At 52.3% G+C, this 19,886-nt stretch overlaps 1 non-coding gene across 1 annotated transcript; it reads left to right on the top strand.

Moving 5' to 3' along the window:
- Positions 1-263: 263 nt before the first annotated feature.
- Positions 264-370, top strand: LOC139178088 (U6 spliceosomal RNA). The gene has a single exon (XR_011562512.1). It is a non-coding gene; the product is annotated as a U6 spliceosomal RNA (small nuclear RNA).
- Positions 371-19,886: the final 19,516 nt, after the last annotated feature.

Raw genomic sequence — 19,886 nt, 5'->3', positions numbered from 1 at the left:
TGACCCACTTTTGGTTCCTGTCTCGTCTCCAGGATATATAACCATCCTCAGCACAGTGGCTTTCTGTAAGTAGTTGTTGAATGAATAATAAATGTCTGCAGATGTTATGACCTTCAAAGTCACTAAAATTTTAAAACTTGGCTTTGCCAAAGACATCTTTAGGAAAAATGAAAAGTAAAAAACTTCAGATTAGGAGAAAATATTTATAAAATGTATACCATATTTTTGAAAGCTCTTGCTCCCTGGAAAAGAGAGAACTCTTAGTGCTCACTTCGGCAGCACATATACTAAAATTGGAAAGATACAGAAAAGATTAGCATGGCCCCTGCGCAAGGATGACATGCAAATTCGTGAAGCTTTCCCTATTAAAAAAAAAAAAGAAGAATGAAGTCTTAGAACCCAATATTAAGAGAATCCAATAAAAAACAAAGTCAGAAAATACAAGAAATATTAAACAAAAGAGTTAAAATGGTTAATAAGCTTAAAAAAAAATAAAAGCCCAACCTCACTAGTCTTCAGAGAAATGAAAACTAAAATCACTTTTTGAAGGTCAAAAACTAAAAAGTCTATCAACACCAAATGTTGGTGACAACATGGATTGATAGAACTTTGATCCCCTGCTGGTGGGAATGCATCAGGGGCAGGCCCTCTGGAAACCAGACTGGCAGATTCTCAGGAAGTTGCACAGGCGCACTCACCACGTTGAGTCAGAAGCCCCAGGCCTGAGATGTGACGAAGGGAAATCAAGTGTGACCACACGGGGCCTGGACACGGAGCCTGGACACCAGCAGCAGCTTTGCTCTCAGTGCCCACAGACGGGAAGAATCCACACGTCCCTCCTCTGGCGAATGAGAAGACAGTGTGACGCGCCCACACCCGCACAACGGTCTGTAGCTTGGCCACCCACGGGGTAAACCAGCAGCAACACTGCCTCGTGGTGAAGCCACACGCGGGGGTGTGAAGGAATTCAGGCACGCGAGGACGGCGGGCTGCACGCACGATTCTAGAAGGAGCAAGTGGAGTGACAGTGCAGGTCAGGGGTGCCCAGGGCGGGGGAGTGACCGGCTGGAGAAGGGGACACGGTGACCTGGGGACCCAGTGGTGGTGGTCACAGGGTCACGAACATGTGTCAAAATCCACCACACTGTGCCCCCAGGGTGGATGAATGTCATCGTACAAACACCAGACCTTGGCAGACAGGACTGACTGAAGTCCCCCTTGCAGTCATCTGGAGAAGGAATTAGAGAGATGCTACCAGGATGGAGACCCAGGAGACTGCTGTGTGATTCCAGGAGAGCCATGCCGGAGGCAACCAGTGGGTGGAATACATGGTGGTGACCTGAGCCTCAGAGTCTTTTGTCGCTTTAGGAAGTGACGCTTGGGACTTTCCCTGTGGTTCAGTGGGGCCGGGGTTTGATCCCAGGTCAGGGAACTGGAGTTCGCGTGCCACAGCTAAAAGATCCTGCACGTGCCAGTGAAGATCCTCCACAAAGACCTAGTGTGGCCAAATAAAGTACAGACAAAAAAGGAAAGAAATGATGCTCCAGGTGAAAAGGCACCGAATAACCAGAGTATCTGAAAATAACAAAGGTCCTGCGTTGAAATATATACTGCATGTTGAATCGAAATTCCCCCAAATACCCCCAATGTCACTTTTTTGCCTCCCCTGAGAGAAGTGAAGCCAGTTTCTTGGTGCACATCCCACTGGCAGGTCTCTGCCAGTGCGGAGGCGGGCAGGACCCCAGGCCAGCCTGGCCACCGCTTCCCTGTCCTTGCCAGGGGGAGCTGCCCCCGGAGCCCAGCTGCAGGTGGGCTGAGGAAGCAGCCTATCGACCTTGAGAGAAAGGCCAGCCCCCTCCCCAGCCCCAGTCTGTGCAGTCAGCTGTCCCCCAAATCCTGGCTACACCTTCCCCAGGACATTTCAGGAGAAAGTGAGGCCCAGTGTTGTCCAGATTGTTCAAAATTACTTCCCCCACATGAGGTAACCCTTCAAGGGTAGAATGCACAGTCTTGTTTGCAAGCTTTCTGGCTGTGAGTTCCAAGAGATGAGTTAATCCGACTCTTCAACTAACCTTCTGAAGAATGGGTGGCAGGCAGCGGAGAACCCAGGCAGGTGTAGAGAGTCGTCACGCCCTCCCAGCATCCAAATGCCATCTACTTTATCTCCAAGACTGTGGACGCTTTGCAATAGATTTTTATGCACACGGCTCAATGACTTTTATCTCTTTTTGCAACACTAAGCATTTATTTTGCTCCCGTGTGATGAGTTATTCCAAATAGTCAGTAGATTCCAGGGGAAAAGATATTTTATGAGTTAATAACTCTCACCAAATTATTTGGCTCGTAACTGATTTGCATACTTTTACAGGCTACTGAGCCACTGAATCAGAAGGAGAGACCTGAAGTACACGTGCACTTCTGGAAAGTTTGAAACGAGCCTAACAGTTTACCAAGGCTGAAGGCTTCACCACTGCAAACATTTCAGCATCGCCTTTCCTTGGGAACTTCATCTGGCTGAGGATGCAGTGAACCATAAAATGCACACATCAATTACCACCAAAATAATTTGGAAAGAGAAATATTAGCCAACATATTTATAGCAGCTTGGAGATAGTCTCAGTTGCACTCTACACTGTTCAGTCTTCTTAAATCAGAATACCACCGTGCAAAAAAGAATTTAGCAATAAAACATCAAAGAAAATGTAATGAGAGTTTGGTGATGCAAAAAATTGTCTCTTTTTCTTATTTAGGTCCTTTACCTGGAGGAATAACTTAGAATCTCTGTCACATTCTGCTATTAATGGGATAATAAAATTAAACGTGTCTCACTTCACTTTAGGGCTTCCCTTATAGTTCAGTTGGTAAAGAATCTGCCTGCAGAGCAGAAGACCCAGGTTCGATTCCTGGGTTGGGAAGATCCCCTGGAGAAGGAAATGGCAACCCACTCCAGTATCCTTGCCTGGAGAATCTCATGGACAGAGGAGCCTGGAGGTTAAAGTCCATGGGGTCTCAAGAGTCGGACATAACTTAGTGACTCAACCACTTCACTTTGCCGCTGTCCCTGCTGCTCTGGGCCGAGCTGCCCCCCAGTTCCTACATCCAGTACCTTAGAAAGTGATGGAAGTTGGAGATAGGGACTTTTGGGGAAGTGATTTGGTTAAAACTGGCTCATGGAGGGTGGGCCCTGATCCAGTGTGACCGGTGTCCTTACAAGAAGAGATCAGGACACAGACACACACAGAGGGGCAACCACGTGAGGACACGGGGGGAAGAAGGTCACCTGCGTGCCAGCGTGGTGACAAAGGGTGACTGTAGCCCCACCATCCTGGGCCTGGAAGCAGGACCTGGTCGCCGCTCCTCTGTGAGCGCTGGCAGCCCCGGCTCCTGCGGGACCTGGTCACTGCTCCTGTGTGAGCGCTGGCGGCCCGGTTCATGCCTCCCACACCAGCCTGGGCCTGGAAGCAGGACCTGGTCACTGCTCCTGTGTGAGTGCTGGCGGCCCCGGCTCCTGCCTCCCAGGGAGCTGCTTTCCTCCAGCGGCTCTGGCTTTGCTGGGAATCCCTGATCTGGGACTCCATCTCCTGTCTCTCTGCTCTGTGTGGGCTCCGCGGGCCTGCGGACACAGCCTGGAGCCATCCTGGGGGACATCCCGTTTGTCTTCCATCCCAGCACTCCCACTGCAAGGAGTCTCTTTGCTTCATGCCTCAAGCCCCCCATATCTTGTCAACACACCTTAGATGTTTTTAAGACATGAGGAGTGGAAATTCACATCTAGAATTCTGGAAGGGTCTCCACTAGCTTTTACAGTCGGGTCACCTCCAGGCCGATCTCTGCTGACAGGGACAGTCCGGACTCCCCTACCCCGGGAGACACACCTGCCCCAGACCTGGCCGATGCTCCGGACACCTGTGCTTACCTACAGATGCAACTCACGGCCATTGTAGCCGGCATGAGGTGCTCCTGCCTCATCGGGCCCCAGGTGACCAGGCTCACCGCTCTCCCGGTGGCTTGGAGACCCACAGGTGGGTGAATGGAGGCTCCCATGCAAACAAAGTCTAAAAAGGAACGTGGATTCTGAGGTTCCCATTGAATTACCTTCTCACAGACCTGCCTGCTTCATCAGGAGGGATGTACACTTCAGGGTTTGAATTCTGAGCCCATCTCCCTGGTGCCTAAGGTCCTGCCAGCCTGAGCTGGGGCCCTGTGAGCTGCTGGCTTATTCCTGGGCTCAGGAACAACCCACAGGCCAGCGGAGTAGAGAAGGAAACGGAAGTCCTGCAGAGCGCGCTGGGAAGCATCGAGTCATATATGATACATATCATATATATCATATATATGGATCATGTATACATATCATGTATATCATACATATCATATACCATATGATATATATCATATATGATATCGAGTCAATATAGATACATGTGTGCATGTATGACTATATACGACTTAATATCACATACACACACACACACCAGACTTTGGAAACGACGGGGCCGGAAGACAATTCCCAGCAGATAGCTGCGAAGAAAAGGCCTCCAGGAGCCCAACTTTGGACGGTGCCGTTCCGGAATGCCTGGAGGCGGAGGCGCATTCCTGGAGGACCACGGGGGCATCAAGGGGCGGCGCCGGGGGGCGTGGGGGGAGTCCGCGTCGTGGGGCTCACGGGCACACTCACCTCCGCCAAGCCCCAGCCCCCAAGGCCCCGGCCATCCCTTCCTCTCTCAGCCTCGCCCCCTGCCCCTCCCTGCCCCTCCCTTCAGATTCATCGCGTTGGGTAAGAGACCATGTCTCAGGCACAAGGCGCGGCCCCAAGGGAGGGCTCCGAAGTGGCGCCGTGAGAACGCTGCCCTGGGGACGCGGACGCGCGGCCCCGGGACAGGGACCTCCAGCGCCGTCCGAGGCCGAGAGAGGCCCTCGGAGCATCCGCGGGGAGGGTTCTTCCGCGGCCGCAGCGCGTGCGCCGTCCTTCTAGCCCTGCCTCCCTCCAGCCGGGTTCCCTGCGCCCCTTTTCCTCCTGCTGCCTCTCCTCCGAGTCCACCGAAGCTCCCGGGCGTTCAAGGGCGTCCCCAGCCTCCTGGAGTATTTGGGCGCCGAGGGCACTCGTAGTGCAGTGACAGAGCTTACACCGTGGCTGCAGTGCGTCCGAGACTCTCCCGGGCAGAGGGTTTGCTGTCCCAAGGCCGGGGTCAGGGTCAGCTGGGCATCACGGCGGAGCTCCTGTGTCCTTCTGCAGAACCCACATAGCCTCCTGCCCTCCCCTACCACCCCGGGTCTGTGCCTGGTGTCAGGGTCTAGTCACACCTGAGAGAGTGACGGCTCAGCTGTTCATTTTCTGTCATTCAGGATGAATCTTAGGGTCCAAGACAGCTGCGATTCTCTGTCCCCGCAGCTGCCACAGGGCTCGACTGTGGTCCATCAAGGAATATGTGAGTCAGTGAACAAGGAGAACACAAATATACGTAAACCAAAGTTGGTATACCCTTCGCAAAAGCGTGGCGTGTCAGGCCACTCAGTTGTGTCCACTCTCTGTGACACCTTGGATTCCTCTGTCCATGGGGTGCTGCAGGCAAGAATTCTGGAGTGGGTTGCCCTTGGAAGCCCATCCGAGGGATCTTCCCCACCAGGGATGGAACCCAAGTCTCTTAAATGTCCTGCATTGGCAGGCGGGTTCTTTACCGCTAGGGCCAGCTGGGACACCCCTGTTATAAGAAGCAAATACATATAGAATATAAATGAGGAGAATATAAAGGATTGTTTTAATAATTTTTAATGAAAAAGATTTCCTTAGCGAAATATTAAACCCAAGAAGCAAGAAATGGACATACCTGGTTTTTAAGATAAAAAAACAAAAAAAGCAAAGACTTCTAAATAAGAGACACATCATAAATAAAATTAAACATTCAGAAGAAAACAATACGTGTAACAGACAAAACAAATGATAATCACGGTACCTGAGGAGTTAGAGCAAGTCAATTATAAAAGGCGAATGATCCAGGCAGCAGGGATGTGAACAAAGAAATTCACAGGAGTGGAAATGAAATTAACTCATAAACCTAACACCAGGCGCTCAGCTTCACCAGGGATCAGGAAAAAGTAGATTGATTATATGTCTATATTCTTCCATACCCTTCAGATTGGCATTTTTTAACACTGTATGATGGCAAGTGTTGGCAAGATTGCAGAGAAATGAGCGTTTTTACACACCTTCAGTGAAAAAACAGAAAAGGTGAAGCCATTTCAGAATGCACGTTTAACAGTATCGGTTTTCAGAAGTTCTGTCTTTCGCCCCAGCATTGGCATCTTGAGGAATCTGGTATGTGTGGGATGCAGACAAATAGGAGGTGACGGAGCCCCTGGCAGCGTCCTGAGGTGCCCGGGGGCGGGGTGCAGGGACAGAGTTATGTCCCTAAGAGGAAAAGCATTGTGCACGGTGTCATCTGTGGCGTCAGAGACACCAACTGCCTTTGATCACACACCCATCCCAGAACAAACAGGCGTGTGAAGAACAGGGCAGGGTCTTCAATTCCATGAGTGGTTGGGGGGCAGGAAGAAGAAATGTTAGAGGCAGCAGAGTAGGCAGAGCCTGGCCAGAGCTGCTCGGGACCTGCTGCCCTCCAAGGGCATGGCCTGCAGTCCCTTCTCCTCCTGTCTCCCCGGAGATAGCTCTGTGTTCACCCCAGGAACGAGGCGGTGATGGCAACTTTACCTCTAAATTTTCAAATTCTCCCATGTCTCCAGTCTCCTGAGCCACCCGACGGTGTCCTTGCCCTCTCCGACGCCCTGCCTGCCCCCTCCAGAAGCCCCCTTGAAGGCTTGTCCAGCCTATCTGCAGTTGGGTGAATACCCAGTCTTCACCCTGAGCTGCAGGCCTCTAGGCTCCTAGCTGCACCCACGGAGAAGGCAATGGCACCCCACCCCAGTACTCCTGCCTGGAAAATCCCATGGACAGAGGAGCCTGGTGGGCTGCAGTCCGTGGGGTCACAGAGTCGGACACGACTGAAGTGACTTAGCAGCAGCAGCAGCAGCTGCACCCAGCCCCATCTGGGCTCACTCTCTCTGTCTCTGCAGGAACACTAGCCACCCTGCCGTTGCTCAGTCACGTGCTTTCCTTATGACCTTGGGGCCTTTGCACCAGCTGTCCCCTCTGCCTGGAACCTCGTGTCCTTCCCCATCATGTTAAGTCTCCTTCCAGGAAGATTTTCCAAGAACAGACTAGGTCTAGTAATCCTGTCTAATGCGTTCAAAACACTCCTTTTTCTCTTTTATGGAAAGTTGAAAGTTAAAGTCGCTCAGTTGTGTTCGACTCTTTGCGACCCATTGGACTATACAGTCCATGGAATTCTCCAGGCCAGAATACTGGAGTGGGTAGACTCTCCCTTCTCCAGGGGATCTTCCCAACCCAGGAATCGATCCCAGGTCTCCCACATTGCGGGAGGATTCTTTACCAGCTGAGCCACAAGGGAAGCCCAACAACACTGGAGTGGGGAGCCTAAAGTTATCATACTTGTGATTCAATAACTGTTTTCCATCGGTCCTAAAATACCTGTGTCTCAACTGGAGTGTCAGCTCTGCTGGGTCTCTGCTGTGCCCAGCAACTTACTGGACACTCACCAATGGCATGCCCAGTGAATGAACGAATGAGCCTTCTCTGGAGTTTAGAGGTGCCCACAAGTCGTCTGATGGCCGTATCCCAGGGTGGTCCCATTCTGGACCCCAGGACCCCCGTGATAGCAGACCTGAGCTGCAGACACCCCAGCCACCTCCATCAGTGTTCCTCTGAGCTCCAAAGGCCAGCTGGCCACTGAAGTGTGATTCATCCATGTGAGAGGCATGAGCTAGCGTCAGTCTCCCGGAGGTTCACCAGAGTAGGGAGCAACCAAACCCCGAACCCCGGGGGCCTCTGCGCCTGCATCCGAGCCCAGCAGGCGGGTCCGTCTGCGCCTCTCTTAGGGGAGAAACTCATGCATTTTCCACCAGGGATTTTGGGCTGTTTCCCAAGACACTACGTGTCCCATGTTGGTCCAGTTTTCTCGTTCTACTAACTCAGTGCTGAAAAAAGAAAAGTGACGTGTTAGTCACGTACTCGTGTCCGATTCTGAGACCCCATGGACTGTAGCCCACCAGGCTCCTCTGTCCATGGGATTGTCCAGGCAAGAGTACTGGACTGGGTTGCTATTCCCTTCTCCAGGGGATCTTCCCAACCCAGGGACCAACTCAGTCCTACTGTCCAGAAAATCAGGGAGGTTCGTAATGAATGAATCTCTCCCCTCCACACCCTCCAGAACCCTCTGGTTGTGGACACACACTTGCAAACAGCCCCAAGTCCAGACCCCCAACCATACAGAAGAGCCTGCATCTCTGTTGGGAGCAACTATCTCAGACGTTATGTGGCTGAGCCAATTAAAGAGGGTGGGAAGTTCCACAGCATAAACTAAAGTGTAACAAATCGAGTTCAGGCTGCCCTCTGCTCTTTCAGGAACTTTATGTAGCAATTATAATAATCACACTTAGCATCTTCAAAGACCTTTTAAAGCAGAGCAAATTAATCTCCACCTAGTGATGCAAGGCTGTGGATGGTAGGTTATCACCTGTGATCTGCACCCTGAGAAAGTAAGGGAAAGGTGCTGTGTTATGTCCAAGACCAGACACACACACACACATTCTGGACGGAGCTGGGACCTCAGTCACCACGCGGCCCTGCCTGCTCCCCGGACAGCCTGTCTCATCCGTGACCCACTCGTTCGACCTGAGCTGTGCCCTGGGGCCCGGGCTCTCCCGGACACGCCAGGCCCACGGGCACGTCTCTCTCCTGAGTGCTTCTCGGCACCCTGCATTGGTGTGTCTTCTCAAATCAGAGACTACAGCCGTCCTCTGAACCTGTGAACAGCAGCCCTCCACTTGGGGTGCTTGCTCACCTACAAACACCTTGGCCACGGACCCTCCTGCTGTCTCGGTTCTGTGCGCCCAGCCGGTTCCCAGGTGGGAGGTCTCGGAGGACCGGCTGTGGGGCTGCCGGAAATGAGGTCTCACATTCAGTAGATGGCACTCTTACCTCTGAATCGGCGTGCGTCGAGTCTCTGCACACTCACACCTGGGAAGAAAAGGTAGCTTGTGTTTTGAATCACAGTAGCCGGTGTGTCTCTGCTGTAGATAGACATCATTGTCTCTCTGCAAACTCCCTGAGGGAGTCACCTTGCTGCATCTTTAGACCAACCTCTGGAAATTATTCAAAAACCCTGGAACTGGTCCTGGCTATAGACCGGATTTGCCAGCATTAGACCTTCCAGAACATTCTTTCCAGTCGTAAGGCACCAGTTTCTCTCTCCTTAGAACAATTGGGTCATTTTATGCCAACCTGTTTCCAGGATAGATGCTCCTCTAGCTTGAGAACGTACTTATGCAATGGTTCAATTATATATTCTCAAGTAAACGCTATCTGTCCCATGTAATACTAATTGTTCTGTATGGTAACTTGATGGAAAAATAATTGTGATAAAATAATGAGCATTGTAAGATACAAGCTGCATAGCCGATGTATTCAATGGCTTTAAAATCATTTGTTTTTTAGAAAAACATTTGCTTTTCTGATTTTCTTCTTCCACTAAAACTGCGAGGAAACAGATGAAACCTTCGAGAATCTCTTGCCATGCAACCAAGAAAAAATAAAAATCACTTCAATTCCATTAGAAACAAACACTCAGTATGAATATTCCAGTGAATTTTTTTTTTCTTGCATGGTTTCAGCGAGGATTCCAGTGGATGGAGGTGAGAGAAATCTAACTTGACTTGGCTAAAAGCCATAGAAGAATTTATAAAAGGCTGTTTGCGTGTCCTTCAGATTTCAGAGTAAGAGAAAAGCTTGGGCTGGCGTGCAGTGGGGACCCCCCACCCTGGCCCCCGCTGACTCTGTCAACCCACTATCTTCTGTTCTAGGTCCTCTTTCTTGATTTCGAGGATGCCTGGGCACCAAGGGGTCACCCACACCCCTTAAGGTCACAGCTCATGTTTTCTAGAGGACAGAGTCAGAACTTCCAATTCCCAGAGAAGGTTCTTCAGGGTCCAGCCGGATCACGTGACTTCTCAGGACCAGACATCTGTGCCAGGACAGAGGGACACTCAGACCCCGCAGGTGGCTCCCAGGGACCCCGGTGGCTGGAGGTGGCTGGAGGGGCAGTTCCCAGCGGAGGCAGGTGTGCGCAAGGGGGTGCCCGTGTGCATGCTCATGTGTGTTGGTGCTGAGGAGGAAGGAGTCTAAGAAAGAAGGAAGCGTAGTGGTTCTGCTGTGCAGCACCTTTTACAATTGTTTAAGGAAGTCATCTTAATGCAGGTGACGTGATAAGACGGATGAGTCTGTCTCTTAGACTAGGTTTGCTACGTTGAATAATCTCTAGATTTAACCACAAATAATGTATGCTTTCACTTTTCTCAAAAATGTGAATAATTTCTGGGTTTGGCATGTTTACTTTTAGTTATTATTTAATTTTTAGCATGTTTATTTTAAGCTCCACCGATTGTGGAATTTGCCTTTACAGTGAATGGAAGGAACAGCCCCTCTCCCAGACCTGGACCTTCTGTACTTTCTTCGAGCCAGTATTCTGAAGTAGTTTCTCCACTTCCAGAGGGCTTCCCAGGTGGCTCCCTGGTGAAGGAATCCGCCTCCAGTGTAGGAGATGCAGGAGACGCTGGTGTGATCCTTTGGGTTGGGAAGATCCCCTGGAAAAGGGCATGGCAACCCAATCCAGGATTCTTGCCTGGAGAATCCCACGGACAGAGGAGCCTGGCGGGCCACAGTCCGTGGGGTCACAGAGTCGGACACGACTGAGTGACTGAGCGCATGCACACTATTTATAGAAAGGAGGTCACGAGGAACAGGTAAGGAGACGCACGGCATAATGATCGGCCGGCTCCTGCACTTTCCCCACACCCCTGGGCAGTCTTCGGGGTAACCCGGGAGACAGTACATCTCTCACCTCATTGCCCAACGGTCTCCGGGGAGCGGGGACATGCCCTGACCCATCTCCTAGAGCCGGCTTCCCTCCTACACCAGCGAGCTGGCTTACCGGCGCGTCTTTAGCAGAGAGGTTGTGAAATCCTTTCTTCATAAATTGGCTTACCTCAACTGGGGAGAGAGACAAGATCAGCCTTCTGAGCATGCCCTGCAGCTGGATGGCAGAGATCACTCCTCACCGCCTCTCCTGATTGTTGCAGGAGAACTTTCCAGACTCTGGAAACGCCTCTTAGAAATTCAGTGTTTGCGGAGATGTGGTGATTGACTTAACCCGCATTCAGTCGGCCTCGTGACTTTCCTCTGACCAGTAACGCTGTTTACAGAAGGTGGGTGCTCATGGTGTGCTCTGGATCCCACCCGAGGCGACCTTCCCGCTCCCCTCACCTGTGTGTCTTAGCATATTTCACAGAGCTGCGCATGTGCTTTTAATTAAACCTGGGGAAAGGGGAAAAAAAAAGACTGGGTAAAAATTGAAGGAGATTTGAAATTGGCACTGAGAACAAATTGAAGGCTAATTAATAAACAGGAAGAACCTGAAGTCGTGCTTGGTGTGGGAACTATGTCTGATTGTTATCAGAGATAGCGAGCTGTTGTACATTATGAGCGTGTAACTTTGGGAGGGCGTGGTGTGTTCAGAAACTCCGAGAAGGTGAGTAGAGGGCACCACCCGGCAGTCTCAACAGAAGCTGTGCTTGAAAGACGGAAAGAGAAAACTCTTAAAAGCTGAGAATGCTTTAGAAATTGCTTAATAAAATACTTGGGTTAACTGCCTGTGGGCGTGAGCTTGCGGAGGGAAATAAGAGTATTTCTGGCAGCGAGTCAAGGTGACCTGATTGAGCTGCATTATAAATTAAATGACACCCCCATCCTTTAGTTCAAATACAAGTACACACCAGCCTCACCCACCCACAGGCTAGTGGTGGGCACTGGTGCCACGCTGCCCCAAGGAGGAGGCTCCTCTGCAGGCACCGGCTAACCGGGAGCGTGGCCTTCTGTCTCCCGTGTCTCACTGGAGTAAGGCAACTGCATCTGTGCTCCCACCGCCCTCTTCACACCAAATGGCACACCCCTTTTCCCCTGAGGCTCACACGGCAGAACCCTCTCCGTGGACCACACTCCCTGGGAACCTCCCAGCCTGGACCACAGCTACCGTGGGCACCCGCGGAGCATCAGGGCGGCCGTGCTAATGGTGAGTGATGGCAGGTCAAGCGCTAACTAGGGAACAGGCGAGTTTAAAGCATCTTCACAGACGGACGATTAATATTTCATTTAGATAACCAAAAGGAGAAAGGCCCTGGTAGAAGACACACTAAATAAAAATCAAAGGGATCACTTTTCTCTCAACAGACACGTTCACAACCGCTCTTGTGAAATGGCAGAGCAGATGAAACATGCCAGGTCTGCACCGGGGGAGGGGGCGGTCACAGGGACCCGGAGTGGTTAGGAAGCCTGCTCCTGGTATCCTGGGTCTCTTCTCCAGCTAGTGCTGGATTATAACTGCGTGTGGATTCAGCTCATCCAGTGGTAGTAGGCACCGGCGGAACGTCCCCTACAGGTCAGATGTTCCAAGCGTCACAAGACGCACGTGCAGTGATAAGCCTTACACACCATCACCCTGTGAGTCTCAGCTTCATAGTACTTGCTGCTACTTACTGGGCACCTCGATGGAGCACCTGCGAACTCACTCATCCTGTTAGGATTTCCATTCAGTTTAGCATGAGTCACCGAAACAGTTACCTGTACAATGCAGTGCTGTGCTGAGTCTTCTGCATTATTGTTGTTCAGTCGCTAAGTCATATCTGACTCTTTGCAACCCCATGGGCTGCAGCACACCAGGCTTCCCTGTCCATCACCAGCTCCCAGAGCTTGCTCAAACTCATGTCCATTCAGTTGGTGAGGCCATCCAACCATCTCATCCTCTGCCACCCCCTTCTCCTCCCGCCTTCAATCTTTCCCAGCATCAGGGTCTTTTCCAATGAGTCAGACCTTCAGGTCAAAGGATTAGAGCTTCAGCTTCAGCATCAGTCCTTCCAATGAATATTCATAATTGATTTCCTTTAGGATGGATTGGTTGGATCTCCTTGCTGTCCAAGGGACTCTCAAGAGTCTTCTCCAGCACCACAGTTCAAAAACATCAATTCTTCAGTGCCCAGTCTTCCTCATGGTCCAATTCTCACATTCATACATGACTGCTGGGAAAAAACCATAGCTTTGAATATACAGGCCTTTGACTATATGGACTTTTGTCAGCAAAGTAATGTCTCTGCTTTCTAATATGCTGTTTAGATTTGTCATAGCTTTTCTTCCAAGGACCCAGCGTCTTTTAATTTCTTGTAAGCCAGCTTTTTCACTCTCCTTTTCCACCCTCATCAAGTGAAGAAAGTCCCTCTTCACTTTCTGCCATTAGAGTGGTATCATCTGCATAGAAATGATCCTATTAGTCTACAAACTCTTCCTGCGGTGGGCTGAAGGGTTTCCTCCCAAAATTCAGGTCTACCTGGGACATCAGATATGACCTTTCTTGGAAATAAGACCATCGCAGATGAACTCAAGTGATGATGAAGTCCTACTTGATCAGGACTGAGATCCTCATAAGAAGGGATGAGGGGCCAGGAGACACACAGGGAGAGGGCAGAGCTTGGGGCAATGCAGCCACCAACTGCAGACCCCCAAGAACCACTCGGAGCTGGGAGAGGCCTGGACTGCCCCCAGGGTCCCTGGAGGAACCAGCCCCGAGGACTCCTGGATCTCAGAGTCCAGCCTCCAGCCTGGGAGACAGAACATTCCAGTTGCGGGGACTAGGTCACGGAAGCTCCAGGGACTTAACCGCACAGGATGTGGGGTCCACCTGTCCATCGGCGGGCTTGGGAACCGCCCCCTGCCTGCACTCGGCTGTGACATGCCACATCTCACAGCACAGTCAGCTTGCAGCCACATCTGACGACAGCAGGCTATGCAGGGCCTGGGTCTGACTTCCCGTCCTTGAGACCAGGAAGGAAGGGGTCTTCATCCCCCAGGCCCCCCATGCTCTGGCTCAGACCCTTATAACCTGCCACCCTTCCCTGCTGGCTTCCTGTCCTCTCTCCTGCTTCTGGAAGGGGCGTGCCCTCTGTGTGTAACTGGAACCAAGTGTAGCTGGGAGCTTTCTGGAAGGTTCTCAGGTGGCGTGAGTGGGACAAGGTCTGAGTCCAATCAACCGAGAACTGGCAGACAAGAGGCACCTGAGACAAGTTTGTGGAGGAGTCGGGAAATTGGGGTGACAAGTGGAAACAGCTCAGCGGAATCTCAGTCCACCCAGAGGGGAAGCGTGTCCGGCACAAGGTAAGGACGGGCACCCCCACACCTGCAGCCAGTTGCCCAGCTACAAAACCGTTTCTCAGAAACTGCCGGTGTTAATAATGTTCGTGTTTTCCAGAATCACTTTCTTGGTGGCTCCTTCTAGCATCATTAAATAGGGCTCTTTTGGGAAAATGTGACTATCTTCAATTCTTCCAAAGGGGGTGGAGGAAGAGGTGTGTGTCCACTTTAATCTTAAAGGAAAAATCTTAACTCCTTCCTTCCGCCCCCAAATTCACCACTGGAGGGACACAGTGTGGGAGGCGAGTGGACTCAGGCTGAGAGCCCAACCTCCCCACCTGAATCTCTGCCCTCGAAGGACCATCCCGGGGTCTCAGCTTCGTGATCAGGGTGGCTGTTGGCTCCCGGAGAATTAAGGACGGCTGGCATCAATAGATGCTTTATACCCAGGGCTTCACATGCACCATGCCCCTCAGTCACCACAGACCAGGAGACGGCAACTTTTCCTCCCTGCAGTGAGAGAGCCAGGCTCCTTGCCCATCACCACACAGCCAGCTGGGCCAGAACAGCCTTTTCCCATGCTGTGCACCCGACCACTGCTCCGGGAGGCCCCTGATTCCCACGCAGGGGACGTTACCTGCCAACTTGCTACATACACTCCAACCACCAACCAGAAAGAAAGCTGGACTTGGGCAGAGAAAGGGAGGGAGCAGGGGCCCCTTCTCTGCAGCCCACACAGGGCACTCCTTTCAGTCCACGCTAGGAGAGTCCTCTCCAGATGAGGAAGGTGAGGTCTGGGCTCTCTTTGCTGTTCAGGAGTTCTAGTGTGGCCCATAATGGCCCCCAGTGGCTCCTACAAACAAGAATATTTTGTGGGACTGCTAGTGATTTCCAATCAAGCGCAAGGAAAGAAAGAATCTAGAGTAGAAAGAAACTAGAACAGTTCCTGAGGCTACAGATCATGACTGCATCCCATCTCCAAAGAGGCAAGGTGTTCACTGGAGCAATTCAGTGATGCTGAGCAGGCCTGACCTCTCCCAGGATTCCTGAGGACATAGGATATGAAAGGGAAAGTCACACATCTGGGGTTACCCTCAAATCCATCATGCCTAGCTATCCGTCTATCAGCCATGCATCATCCATCCATCCATGATCTATCCATCCATCCTTCCATCTATTCATTATCCATTCATCATCCATCCATCTGTTATCCATCCATCCATGCATCTACCATCTATCCATCCATAATCCATCCATAATCCATCCATCCATCCATCCATCCATCATCCATCCATCATCCATCCATCCATCATCCATCCATCCATTCATCCACTCACCCATCCACCCATCCATCATTCATCCACCCATCTATCCATCTACCATCCATCCATCCATCATCATCCACCCACCCACCCATCCCTAACCCTAACCCTTCTCAGAGCTTCCACATAAAGGTCCAGCCAGTGGCACCTTGACCTCGCCTAGTGGGGGAACTGGAGCAAGACCCAGATGACCGTGAGGTGATGAATGGGTGCTGTGTGAAGTAGGGAGCATGGGGGGATGGGCCAAGGCAGCAACAGGAAAGTAACACGACTCCCATCCTTTCAAGGCAGTGAGTCACATGGGGAAGGTATCGCCTCCATCTTCTAAGACTTGGTCGTGTGCAACTCATCCCCATTCTCTCCCCTGAATTGACCTTTGCTGCCACTTCCTCAAGAAATGCACCTCTCCTCTCTCTGCCTGACTCCACTGCGCCATCAGTGGTCTGGACCCGTTCTGTCCTTCCGCAAGTAGCTGAGAGGATGGGCTCTTACCTGTGGACCCCCCAGGAAGAAACTCAGCCCCTGAGAAAGAGACAAAGGCCTAAGGAGCCCTGCAGGGATGCCGGAGGAAACCAAGGTGTGGATAAAGAGGGCAGCCCTGTGGGAGACCAAGAAGGGCCAGGAAAGGAGAGAGAGGCAGAGCAGGGCAGGAGGGGCAGGCACCTAGAAAACCAGAGGGGATTTCCAGACAGGGAGAGCGAGGAGGGCAAATGGTGCAAACCGATACTGAAAGTCAGACCTGGACAATCCTCTGTTGGCTTTGGTGAATAGGAAGTTGGGATGACCTCTGTCAAGTTTTCAGCTGATCTGTGGGTGTGGAACTTTGGGGTGAAGATGGGAAGCGTGGGAATAAGAAGCTACTCATGGAGGAGATAACCGTGCAGGCAACAGTGGCCAGTGGAGAGTGGACACAGGCGTGCGTGGGCGTCTGCACGTGCGTGCGTGTGTGCAAGTTTACTTCGCACACGAGGGAGACACAGTTAATAGTTGCACACGTGTGTCTGCTGAAAGAAGAAGCTACCAGAGAAAAGAAAGAAGGGAAACATGGCAAGAGTTAAGAAAGAGGAAGTCTTGGCATGGGTCCAGGCCTGGAAGTAGGGGCTCCACCAAGACCGAAGCCGAAGCCGTAAAAGTTAAAAACCTGATTCCGGTCCAGGGAGGTCCCCCACAGGGAGCCGCCAACACGGGGGAGGAGGGAGCCGGAGCTCAAGGCTGGACCTGCTGGTGGGGCTGGAGGCTGCCGGGAAGGGAGCCCAGAGGCCTAGGGGTGGGGCTCAGGTCTGAACCCTGCAATCGTGGGGAGGCCACCACAAGTTTGAAACAGCTGGGAGACGCCATCAAGGTCAAAGACCGTTCAGACCGTGGTGGAGAAGCCCTGGGGGCGGGGAGGCATGGACTCTAGGAGGACAGTCTTGGGTGGGTGCGGGGATCCCAGTAGGAGGTGGGGTGGACCGAGGAGGCCCCGGAGGGGGAAAGAAGTGAGCTGTCTGAGCTGCACTTGGAGCTGAATCTGCAGGATCAGAGGTGGGCTGGACATGGAGGAGGTGGGGAGGGAAAGAGAGACAAGGTAAGCTTAGGGTCCTGCCCGTCTGGGATCCTTCCTCAGGGCAGGGACCGAGACCCCTGAGCATACACACCTGGGCGGGGCAGTGGGCTGTCTCCTCCCGGACCCAGGAGACAGTGGCTTAGGCGAGTCATTGTGTAGACCGGCCCGCAACCACCCCCCCCCATACCCCCAACCCCCCCCCCCCGCCCCCCCCCCCCCACCAGTGCACACTCTGGGAGCTCGCAGACCCCCAGCAGCGAAAGGCGCCCACACCAGGGGAGGAGTCCCCAGGCTCGGCCCGGCCGCCCGCTGGAGCGCAGGACGCTGCCCGCACACGCTTCAGGTCCTGCCTCTAGGCAGAAGCCCCTGGACCCGGGACCCAGGGAGCCCCTTCATTTGTGGATGCAGATGGGCACGGAGATAAGCCGCAGTGGGAGAAGGAGACCTGTTTTCTGACGATGTAGTACAGAAGCCGGTACAGAGGGTTCTAGGAAGAGGTGTCAGGGAGGGCCCCCGGGCAGCACACCTGCGCGGCCCTCCCTATCAGGCAGGGCCGGGCCCACCCACTTGCCTGGGTCCCTTCCAGACTCCGGCGGAACTGCCTGAGTCCCTGCCCCCGCAGCCCCGCCTTTGGTCCCAGCGCTGAGCTCAAGCCTTCTGTTAAGCCTGCGATGTAAGCGCACCCCTCCAGGTAGCCAGCGGCCACGGCCCCTGGGACCCCCTGCCTCCATCCCTCAGCTCTGCGGGGCTCAGCATCCCCGACCGGGATGTGTCTGAAGCCCCCTATCCTGCGGCAACCTGCAGCATTGTCTTCTTAGCATTAAATGGGAGGCTTTGAGGAGAGAAGTGCCGGGGCTTGCCCATCAGTGAGGTTCTGGGATGTCTGGCCGTTGTGGTGGGAAGTAAGCTTCCTCCACTCACGGGTAGTACAGTTCATGGTTTCGTATAAAGCCCAGGACACAGGAAAGTGGTTTGAAGACTTAAACGTAAGTGGTATAAACTCCACGTACAAATAAGGCAGTGAAAACCGAGCCCGAGAAGATGATCTTTGAGAGCTCCGGCGGGAAAGGTGAAACAGGCTGCACTGTAAAAAGCCTCGCAGGCCTGCTGAACGCTGCGTCTCGTGGAGCGCTCCGCGCGGCAGCTCAGCCTGGCGGAGGAGCCTGCCGCAAGGGTGTGGCGGCTTCCCATTCGAGGCTGCTTGTAATTGCATGAACACATGAACCTTTAGCAGATGAACAGCGCCAGGCCCCCGGGCACTGCTCTCCAGAGAGGAAGCCTGGACCCACGTCCAGCCGCTCACTCATTTCTGTCCGGTGATGTCATCGCTAGCTCACCTAACACCTCAATTAAACCAAACAGGCAGCACTGCCAACCGACGGGCGTCTTGTAAGAGCTTCCTAATGACAACACGTTTGGAAATGATTAATGTAGGGACAGGTGTACACCTTTGAGTCAGTCCTTAATTGAAATGATTTTAATTTATGGGGAGGAGAAAATGCTACAGGCCAAGAGGACAACGCCTACCATTCAAAATCTACTCACCTCAGAGTATCTAGGGGATGGAATATGTGTGTGGTGTTTGTGTGTGTGTGCATGTCTGGTGTGTGGAGTATGTGTGTATGTTTTGTGTTTGTGTGTGTCTGGGGTGTGGAGCATGTGTGTGTGTGATGTTGTGTTTGGGGTGAGAATATGTGTATGTGATATTTGTGTGTATGTGTCTGGGGTGTAGAGTATATGTGTGTGATGTCTGTGCATGGAGAGTGTGTGTATGTTTGTGTGTGTGTGTATGTCTTGGGTGTGGACTCTGTGTGTGTGACGTTTGTATATCTGGGGTATGGAGTATGTGTGTGTGTGATGTTGTGTGTTTGGTGTGTGAAGTGTGTGCATGTATGATATCTGTATGTGCATGTCTGCCGTGTGGAGTCTGTGTGTGTGTGTGTGATGTTTGTGTGTCCGGGGTGCAGAGTGTGTGTGTGTGTGTGATGTTTGTGTGTGTGTTTGTATCTAGGGGATGGAATGTGTGTGTGATGTTTGTGTGTGTGTGCATGTCCAGGGTGTGGAGTGTGTGTGTATGTTTTGTGTTTGTGTGTGTCTGGAGTGTGGAGTGAGTGTGTGTGTGTGGTGTCTGTTTAAGGGAAGAAAATGCTGCTCACCCGTGAGAGCTGCCCCTGCGCACGCGGGTAGACCAGGGGTAGCTGAGGTTGACCATGTTGAACAGAGGCCCACATGAGAGCTGTTTGCAAGGAAATCAGTGTCATCTGTTCCTGGGAGGTGTTGTTCTGCTCTCACAGAACTGGAAATAGCTCCTATGGGTGGGGCTGCGGGTTTTTTCCCTGAAAAAATGAACTTTCCACATAAGAAAGACCAGGAGGAGGGACATAGAGACCTCACGATAAACTTCCTCGCTATAAAGTCCGTGATGGGATGACAGCGTGAGAGCGTGAGACAGAAATCCAGAGAGGTGGGGGCTCCCCTGCGCCCCCCGAGCAGCTGTCTCAGGACAGGGAGCCGGGCTGGGGCCCTCAGCCAGCAGGCCCCTCAGACAGTCAGAGCCCTCGCTGCTCAGCGGTGAGCGGCGCACTCTGGGTGAGGAGTCAAGAGGGTACCATTTCTTCCTCGAGTGATGTCCCTACTTAAAAATCAGCAAGTCTTACAGGGAAGGGTTTGCCAGCAGGGACTCCTGCCTGGCTGAGGTCCCGCCATCAGG

Source organism: Bos indicus, chromosome 20 (genome assembly GCF_029378745.1).
Source record: "Bos indicus isolate NIAB-ARS_2022 breed Sahiwal x Tharparkar chromosome 20, NIAB-ARS_B.indTharparkar_mat_pri_1.0, whole genome shotgun sequence".
Classification (NCBI taxonomy): domain Eukaryota; kingdom Metazoa; phylum Chordata; class Mammalia; order Artiodactyla; family Bovidae; genus Bos; species Bos indicus.
Note: the sequence above shows the minus strand (reverse complement) of the source record. Positions and strands in the feature narration are given on the sequence as shown.